At 34.9% G+C, this 9,153-nt stretch overlaps 1 pseudogene; it reads left to right on the forward strand.

Moving 5' to 3' along the window:
- The first annotated feature begins 880 nt into the window (after window positions 1-880).
- LOC116912864 lies at window positions 881-1,614 on the forward strand (annotated as a pseudogene).
- The last annotated feature ends 7,539 nt before the right edge of the window (window positions 1,615-9,153 follow it).

The following is a 9,153-nucleotide window of genomic DNA, read 5'->3' on the forward strand; positions in this document are numbered from 1 at the left end:
TCTCAGGTCTCACAACAGAGGCTTTGTCTTGGATTGGCTGTAAGGCTACCTAATGTCTCTTCTTTGGAAATTACAGACGAGTTCTGTTCTGATCCTTTTTCCTCACACAAGGGAGTGAAGTGCAAGCTTCAGGGTAAGCAAAGAAAAGTTCAGCGTGATTTCTCTCTTGTAACCTTGGGAAGAATATAAATGCTCAGTTATATATATTTAACGATGGCATGCATCAAGTCATGACTCTGAATAATACATTTTGAAGGGACTGAGGCTTGTCAGCTTTTATTATAAATGAGGATTTATGTATCATGTTAAGCCAGCATACAGTGTCGTGCATACTGTTACAACTGTTTCTTAGTAGAATAAGGACAGTGGTGGCTATCAATGTCCATAAATTAGAGTATTTTGTTGATTTGAGTACTGAAAATGTGTTCTGCTAAGGTCTTTATGTTCTTAGTGTCAAAAGACAGAAGTCAATGACATTATGTCTTCTTCTATAAAGCTCACTATTTGTTTGAAAATTGTTTTCCTTTGAAATCTTTTAAGTATCTTATCTATACAAGCATTAGTCAAAACATATTCCAGTTAAGTGTTTTCTTTTGTTTGTTTATTATTTATTTATTTGTCTATTTGTTTTAGAAAGAGTGTTTAGTCTATATTCTTTTCTGGATTTGTTTTATTACTAATTGTACTTCAGGGCATTCTCAGCATAGAAACTAGTGAAACAGGAGCCTGTCTATAAGATTCTCTCTCTCCTTTTGGGATAAGGGAGGAGGGAGCTGCAGAGCGCACAGTGCCTGAGCCTGTAGTCAGAGACCAGCTGCGAAGTGTGTGGGGCATCAGTGCGAAGGCTCCAGCTGTGGACTGCAAAGACTCTTTGGGTCCCACGACCTCCACATTGGACTGGTGTGAGGAGAGCTATGTAGTGACCTTCTTCATTGCTGAGTTCTGGGATACAGGGAATAACCTGATTATGATCATACCTCCAATTCTTGGTGCAATTCAAGGCTTTGGAGATAGACTGGAGAAACGGCACACTGCTGGTTACTTAGCAGTCACTGTGGTATGAGTGTGATTGTGTTTCCGCATGACTCTGAAATATGAAATGCAGCTCTTAGATGAGCTCCATATGATTTACAGTTGCTGCATATTTGTATACTGCCTGTTTGAGTGTTTCAAGACAAAGAGCTCAATAAACTACCATCTTCTTTTTGCCCTGGTTCTATTCAGTTAAATAGTAACCATGATTACCTAAATGTAAGAGCCTATATTCCATCAGGTCATGTGTGGAATGTTGGTCTTTACATTAGTGCTTTGTTCTATTAGTATTGTTACCTGGGTTTATCCATGGCTTAGGGGACTGGGTAATCCTTGACAATCTTGTTATTGGGATTTTTATTGTGGAATATAGATAACATATTTGTGATTCATTGAGGAACTTTTGAAAGAGATTGGTTCCTGTTCTAGGTGTTACAACATAATTTCATGCATGATGGCATATTCTAACTGTCTTGGGTTCTTGTCTTAAATCCTTTTCAGTTTATATAAAAGAACATAAAAGTGAAGTTACTCTTTGGAATCTGGCCAGTGGTCATGTTTGAGCCTCAGAGGAAGCACTAATGGACTATTCTACCAGGAAAACAAAATGTACCTACTGTATGTAGTTCTTGAAAGATGGTCAAGAAATCCCCAAAGACTTGTACATTCTAAGACACCATGCCCATCACAAGAGATGAATGACTCAACCCCAGAGAATAGGCAATTGTTTTATTCAGCGTTTAGCTCCTGCCTTTAACTCATTTGTCCTGGACCTAAGATGCTTAAAGAAAAACAGATAGTGTATATTTATTTTGTATAATGGTGGGGAAGTTTGGTCATTCATGGAAAATTATTTTTTTTCTTTTTCCTAATTTTTTTTACAAGAGTTGCATGCTACCTGTACCTTTATTAAGTTTTGATTACATATTGAACAAAGTAAAAAAAAAGATTCTCTCTCCTCTGTGTGTGTGTGTGTGTGTATGTGTGTATAAGCTACTTTGCTTTTCAGACCCGTTGCAGAGAAATGAGAAAGCATAGAAGTGAGAGCATTGAAAACCTGAATGGCTGCCCATTAATCTCTCTTTTTCCAGTTTCACAGCATGCATTGCCACTACTACCTGATGATGGACTGCTTCTGTGTTCAGCAAACTTTCTGGATTGATAGTTCAGAGAGTAGCATACTTCATGAGGGGCAGCTCATAGTAACTTCCCATACATGGTTAGATACTATTTGTCTAAGTAGAGGTCTTAATGTGCATACTGTTTCTTAGGAAAAAAATAAGTGTTTTGGAAAAAGAGTAGAAGTTTGCAATGGAATTCTGAAAGTTTCACGAAGCATCCATTTTTGTTGCTGACACATTATCCATCACTACCAAATCATTTCAGTTATTTGAACCAAGTGTCAAGGTATCTTAGTTGTTTAAAAGTTCTTTTCCAATATATTCTATCTAAAAGTGGCAGCCTTTCAATTTACCCCTTTCCTGGAAAAATGTAGCAAGTTGAAATTACAAATGTGTTTCTTCAAACTCAAAACAGGCTTTAGGGTTTTTTTTCTGTCTGGCAGGGGAAGACAGATGCATGATATGTGAATACATATTTTGAAACAGAATAAATACAGTGCTAGAAATTTCATTGAGATATAAAGGTATTGAAATTTAATGTACTATCCTGCCTCATAGCATTTAAGTATCTAAGCTAAGCTAAGAACTTATATGCATTCTCTTTAATTTTTCTATACTTACTGTGTGCTTTTGGCTTATCTTATTTTTATGAAAGGTAGAATCAGCAATAGGAGATTCCAGTTGTTTGCTTCTACAGTGATAGGCACCAATTTAAAGAACCAGATAATTAATTTAGGCATTGAAAATTGCCAAGAATGTGTATTCATTTTGAATTCCAGAAATGACGGAAATAATCCCAGAGCAGATTCCAATACTATGTTAGTTCTATCTGGAAGGAGGATGGCTATATTCCATTAATTATTTGTCTTCCTTAAGTATTTTTAATTTGATCAGACACTATCAATGTGTTTTATGTCTGCAATCAAGGCAATTTCAGTACATCCTACACTAATCACTGAATATCTAGTTGTTTCCCAGTTTTAGAGCACAATTACCCAGGTAAACGTCTATAGGTGCTTTGAGGAAAAGCTAAGGATCAGAGTTACAACATATATGTTGGGAACTGAGCATGTACTTCCTTAAGAGGCACTGGCTTTATTTTTCTGAGTTTGGTCAAGTCTGAGATATGTTGGAAACTATGGCTATTTTGATACTTCAGTTCATATTTCTGTTTTTAATAACTGATTGAGACATCAGCTATTTTATTGACCAAGCAGCGATCATTAGGAAGACAATAGATGTATTTCTAGGTAGAGAATGAGAAGGAAAATAAAGCTCCTTCATAGGGTCCTGATGACTGTCTTAGCTCTTCTATCCATTATAGTAGTCATAATTACCCTGTCTGTATCAATTAAATACTAGCTCTTGGCCTTGCTTCTTTGAAGTCTCATCACCTCCATGGAGAACTTCCTTTAGCCATCTTGACATACAGAGCAGACAACACCAGAACTTTAAAAATAGCAAGGAAAACATGAAAGATGGGTCTTAGACAATGCAAAGTTAGCAAATGCTGAAGAAGTGCAGGGTGACTATATAGAGATTTAATAAAGATCTGCTTCTGCTATCATTCATTTGAAACATCCTTTTTAATAGAAAGTTTATTTTAACACAGCAATAATATTGAACATAAATTTCGTACACCGGTTATAATACTTTAAGATCAAGTAGCTTGCATCTAACCAATTTCATGTATATTTGAATTCAGAACCCAAGTTCACAACAAACAATATATACAGGACACAAAAATCAGTGTGGAGAAAGAAATGGGAATTTATTAGTGTCATTGATGAGAGGCACTATTATAAGTTTATAACATCATCCCATCCCACAATTAAATCTTCCACTGTGGTGACAAGTACAATATCATTTGTGTCAGAGATTCATAGATGTTTAGGCAAATTGCATTTATATTTACTTCTGAATTGTTGAATCCTAGCCACCCACACATTTGACTATATTACCAAGATTACTACCCTTTTTGGTCCCATATGTGGTAGAACATGTCATTTGTCTTTTGAACATTCCTTACATTTTTTTATCACTTGCTTCCATATCTCTATTTCAAATTAGTTAAAGCAGTATCTTGTGTCTCTAGGTTGTATTTTAGTGTTATGGCCTAGTGTTCTAAACTGCATATTCATGGTCTGAGGCACTGTATAAACTACAGGAAAAAAATAATCTCGTGCTGACTTGGCATAATGTTATGGAATCAAAGAATTAGTGAGATGGTTTGAAGTGTTCACCACTGTACTAAAACAAAATTTAAACATAGTTGTTATACATCAATGTTATAATTGTTTTCTTCTACTTCATCATGTCTCTATGGTGCATCAGTTGCTTATTTTAGACCCTGTCATTATATTTCTTATCACAACAGTATGATAAATTACAAATGAGAAAATTTTGAGAACAGTTTCTCAAGGGTGTCCACCAAACAACCAGTATATATAAGATAATTATCTGTTTTTTATATATCAAGATTAGGCACTTATGAAAGCATCAGAGAACTTGGGAGTATTTTTTAACTTTGTGATTGTTCTTGAATATGTCCTTCTACTATGAGTTAGTGCTTAGCCACTCTGATAATCAGAAGTATCTACATGAATCATGTGAATACTATGTTCAGAAAAAAATTGTGATTGTTTGATTGATTTGCTGACAATTTTGACCCATCTCTATAAGATGCTACTGTTGCTGTTTTGTCAAGAGTTACTACTGTGTGTCTTTCAGAAAGAATTTCCTTGATGTTGATGCTTCACTGAATATGCACTCAGAGATCAACTTTAAATTTCTAATTTCTTATACAAAATAGCATCTGATATGCTTCATTATTACTTTTAATATTTGGTCAGCCATATTTTAGATGAACAAAGGAGCAATGTCATACTCATAACCAACTTTTTCAAAATTATCGTATGCTACATTATCTCTTCAGATCAAGAATTGTACTTCTTCAGAGCATGGATATGGAGATGTTTGGATCTCTTTCTTCTGCCCTGCTTTGTGATCTACCAACTTTTTTTCTCTTTGTTTTGCACACAGTTCACATTCATAAAACTGATTCAAAACAAAATATCACTCATCGTGGTTGTCCTTGTTATCAGTTCTTCCACACATGCTTACTGAAGAGCTTACTCTAAGTAGTAATGCTGGCACAATTGTCTTCTGTTTTTACATACTCTTGCTTTTCAAGCTCTATCTAAAATAAAAAGTAAAAATTATCAGTCTATTGAATTAGGAATTTAGAAAGAATTATAGATTCCAAGAATGTTATTAAGCCACAATTGACATTGTTTGGTGCATTCTTTGAAAAAAGATGAAATATAGATTGAATTAAAATAAATGAAAAGTTACTATTCTCAAAATAGGAAGAGAATGAGTACAATTTGAACCTAAAATAAATAAGAGATCTTAAGAGATTAAACTAAGTCTCAGAGATGTTAGTTTTAAGTTACTAACGGTAAAATAAATTGTGCACATACAGACCACTCTGCATTCTCAGAAAAACCCAAGAATTAATGTAAGCCAAGATTATAATTTAGAGGCAATGAAAATATTTGGAGTCAGTTATGTGAATGTGTAGATTTAGAAAGAAGTTAATTAGCATAGAAAATAGAGATTAAACAATTTACTTATGATTCTCCTAACAAAGAACAACAGAGAAATGCAGAGGTAAGAGCAGAAAGTAAATAACAAAATAGAAAATTGTTGACCAATACATGCAAATTGTTTGTTAATTGGTAAGGAAAGAAAGAAACAGGAAATGTATTCATTTCAAATAGATTTTATTCTGGAGTTTCAGGGATGGTTCAAAATCTATACATCGAGAAATGTCATTACCATATAAACAAACTAAAATACAAAAAACAGCATGGTCATATCATTAAATGTAGAAAAGGCCTTTGATAAAATCTAATACTCATTCAATTTCTAGAGGTAAAGATAGAATGGACATACCTCAACATCATTAATGCAATTTATACCAAGTCCAGAGGCAACTTAGATGGAGAGGAAGTCAAAGCAACGCCACTAGGATCAGGAGCAAGACAAGACTCTCTTCATATCTATTCTGTATAGTACGTGAAGCCTTAGCTAGACCAGTGAGACAACTGAAGAAGATACAATAAAAGCAAGAAGTCAAAGTATTTTATTTTCAGATGATCTATCTATCTATCTATCTATCTATCTATCTATCTATCTATCTATCTATCTATCTATTTATTTATTTCTATCTCCCTATATCTATCTATCTATATCTATCTATCTATATCTATACCTATATCTATATCTATATATCTGTAGCACTATATATTCCACTGGGCAAGCCCTATAGCTGATAAACCTTTTAAGCAAGGTAGCTAGATGGAAAATTCAATAGCTACTTGATATTCATGAAAATCAATAGCTCTTCTATATAATCTATGCAAACAACAAATGGACCAAGGAAGAAATCAGGGAAACAACATCCTTCACTGTAGCTTTAAATAATATAAAATACATTTGGGTAACTCAAGGCAACAAGTGAAAAGTTTGTGTGGTACAAACTTCAAGTTATTGAAGGAAGAAATTGGAGAATGTAATGAAAGGAGGAAAGGTCTCCCATGCTCAAGGATCAGTAGGATTAACAGAGTAAAATTGACTGTCTTACAAAAGGTAGTGCATGGATTCCATGCATTTTCCACCAAAATTTCAACACAATTATTTATTTCTCTTATAAGGAAAATTTTCAGCTTCCATGGAACACAAAATACTGGGTAGCAAAACAACCCTGAATAATTCAGATCTGCTAGAGGGATCATCATCACTGGTCTGAAATTTTACTATAATGCAGTAGTTTTTAAAACAACATGTTATTAGCATAAAATCAGACATATTGTTAAATGACTTGAATCCAAGACCCAGACCTATATCTATCCAACTATGGATCTCTGATTTCTGATAAAGAAGCCAGAAATACACACTGGAAAAAAGACAACATTTTCAACAAATGGTTAAACTAGTTGGTTGTAGGTAGAATGATGCAATTAGTTTCACATTTTTCAACTCCAAATGGATAAAAGACCTTAACATAAAAACAGACACTGTATCTGACTGACAAGAAAGTTGGGGATTAATTTTGAACTCATTGGCACAAGAAAGGGATTTTTGAGCAGAACACCAGTAACACAGGCACTAAGAGCAATGACTAATAACTATGGCCACATGAAGCTGTAATGCTTCTACAAAGCAAATAAAACCATAATTCAGACAAAGCTGCAAACTACAGAAGAGGAAAGGATTTTTACCAGCTACACATCCGATAGAGAACTAACATACAATATATGTAGAGGACCCAGAAAATTGACATTAAGACTACAAATAACCCAATTAAAATGTGGTACATATCTAAACAGAATTTTAAAAAGAGGAAAATTATCATGGGGATGGAAATCAAATCTACTTTGAGTTTTTAATCTTACACCAGTTCGTATGGCTAAGATCAGTAAAACAAATGATAATTCATTCTGATGAAGATGCAGAGTAAAGGAACCACTGAGGAAGATAAGACTAGATTTTCCAGCAAATCCAGCAATAGCAGTGGACTATCCACATTACTTCAGAGACACTTGCCCCACCATGTACATTGCTGACTTCTTCATAAACTACAGAAACTGCAAAGATCTTAGATCTCCTTCAATGAATGAATGAAGAAAATATTATATTTACACACGAATATTATTCAGCCACTAAGAAATCTAAATCATGAAATCCACTGGTAAATAGATGGAACTGGAAATATTCAATCCTATGGAATGTATTCATCTGTATGGATGTGAGCTGTTAAATCTTCGTCATTCAAGCTACAGTTCATATAACCCCAGAGGGTAGTGTGGACAAAAGGACTCGCCTTCAGGATGGATAGCTTTCAAGACAACCGAAATAGGAGACTCAAACTTGGAGAGGGATGGAAGAGAGAGCTGAGGATGGGAATATGAAGAAGGACAGTTAAAACTAACAGTCATATGGGGGCGATTGCATGGTAACTAATGCCCAAATATACATACAAGTAGGAAAATGATCTAAACAAAATTGCTAATTATTAGGGAGAAGCCCAATCTAATATCTCACCAAATGAAGGGTCCAGCACCAGGAATGTGTTCTGTTCAGATATGTTCTCATGCGAACCTCCAAACAACTCATGCAATTGCCAAGGTTTTTCATTGCTGTCCATAAACTAAAGACATAAACTTGTACAAGTAAACGAACATGGAGAAGTTGAATTGGTACCTATCTAGAGCTTTGACTCCTAAGACCTAGTGCTATGAGTGTATTGGAAGGCACCATTGAAACTTCCAAAGCAGAAAGATAAATAGCAACCCAGATACAAACTCTTAATTTACATTGATGACCTGTTTACACAATATGCTGTTAGAATAGTGACCAAAAGTCTGTGGGAATTACTAAATAATGTCTGATTGGATTTAATATCCATTTTATAATACAGACCGTATCCTCAATGCTACTCACATGACCAAGACCCTGGGATATACCAACGATATACCAACAACCTAGAGGAACACTAAATACTACTATTGTGCTAAAAGGATATAGAAATAAATAATTCCTAATGATATTCTGGTATACTCGTAGGTCAATTCCTTGCTTAACCATCATCAGAGAGACTGGGAACAAATACAGAGACCTGAAGAAGTACAATGTGTAGACAAAAATGTTTGGGGGCCTTGGAACATTTAGTCTGCATGGGATTTATTGACCCAATCTCTTCCCCTTAAGGTTCAGGAATCCCTTAGAGAAATGGGACAGAAAAAATTAAGAAACAGAGTGGATGGAGGACACCAGAGAAAAGAGGCTTTCTAATCCCAGCAGGAGCGATGCACATATGAACTCACAGAGACTCTGGCAGCATGCATGGGACCTGCATAGGTCTGTATCAGATGGGGTCCCAGCACTGAGAGTAGAAGGGGCTACAAGGCTCCATTCCTAAACAAAAGGTATATCA

The sequence above is a fragment of the Rattus rattus genome, chromosome 11 (assembly GCF_011064425.1).
Source record: "Rattus rattus isolate New Zealand chromosome 11, Rrattus_CSIRO_v1, whole genome shotgun sequence".
NCBI lineage: Eukaryota > Metazoa > Chordata > Mammalia > Rodentia > Muridae > Rattus > Rattus rattus.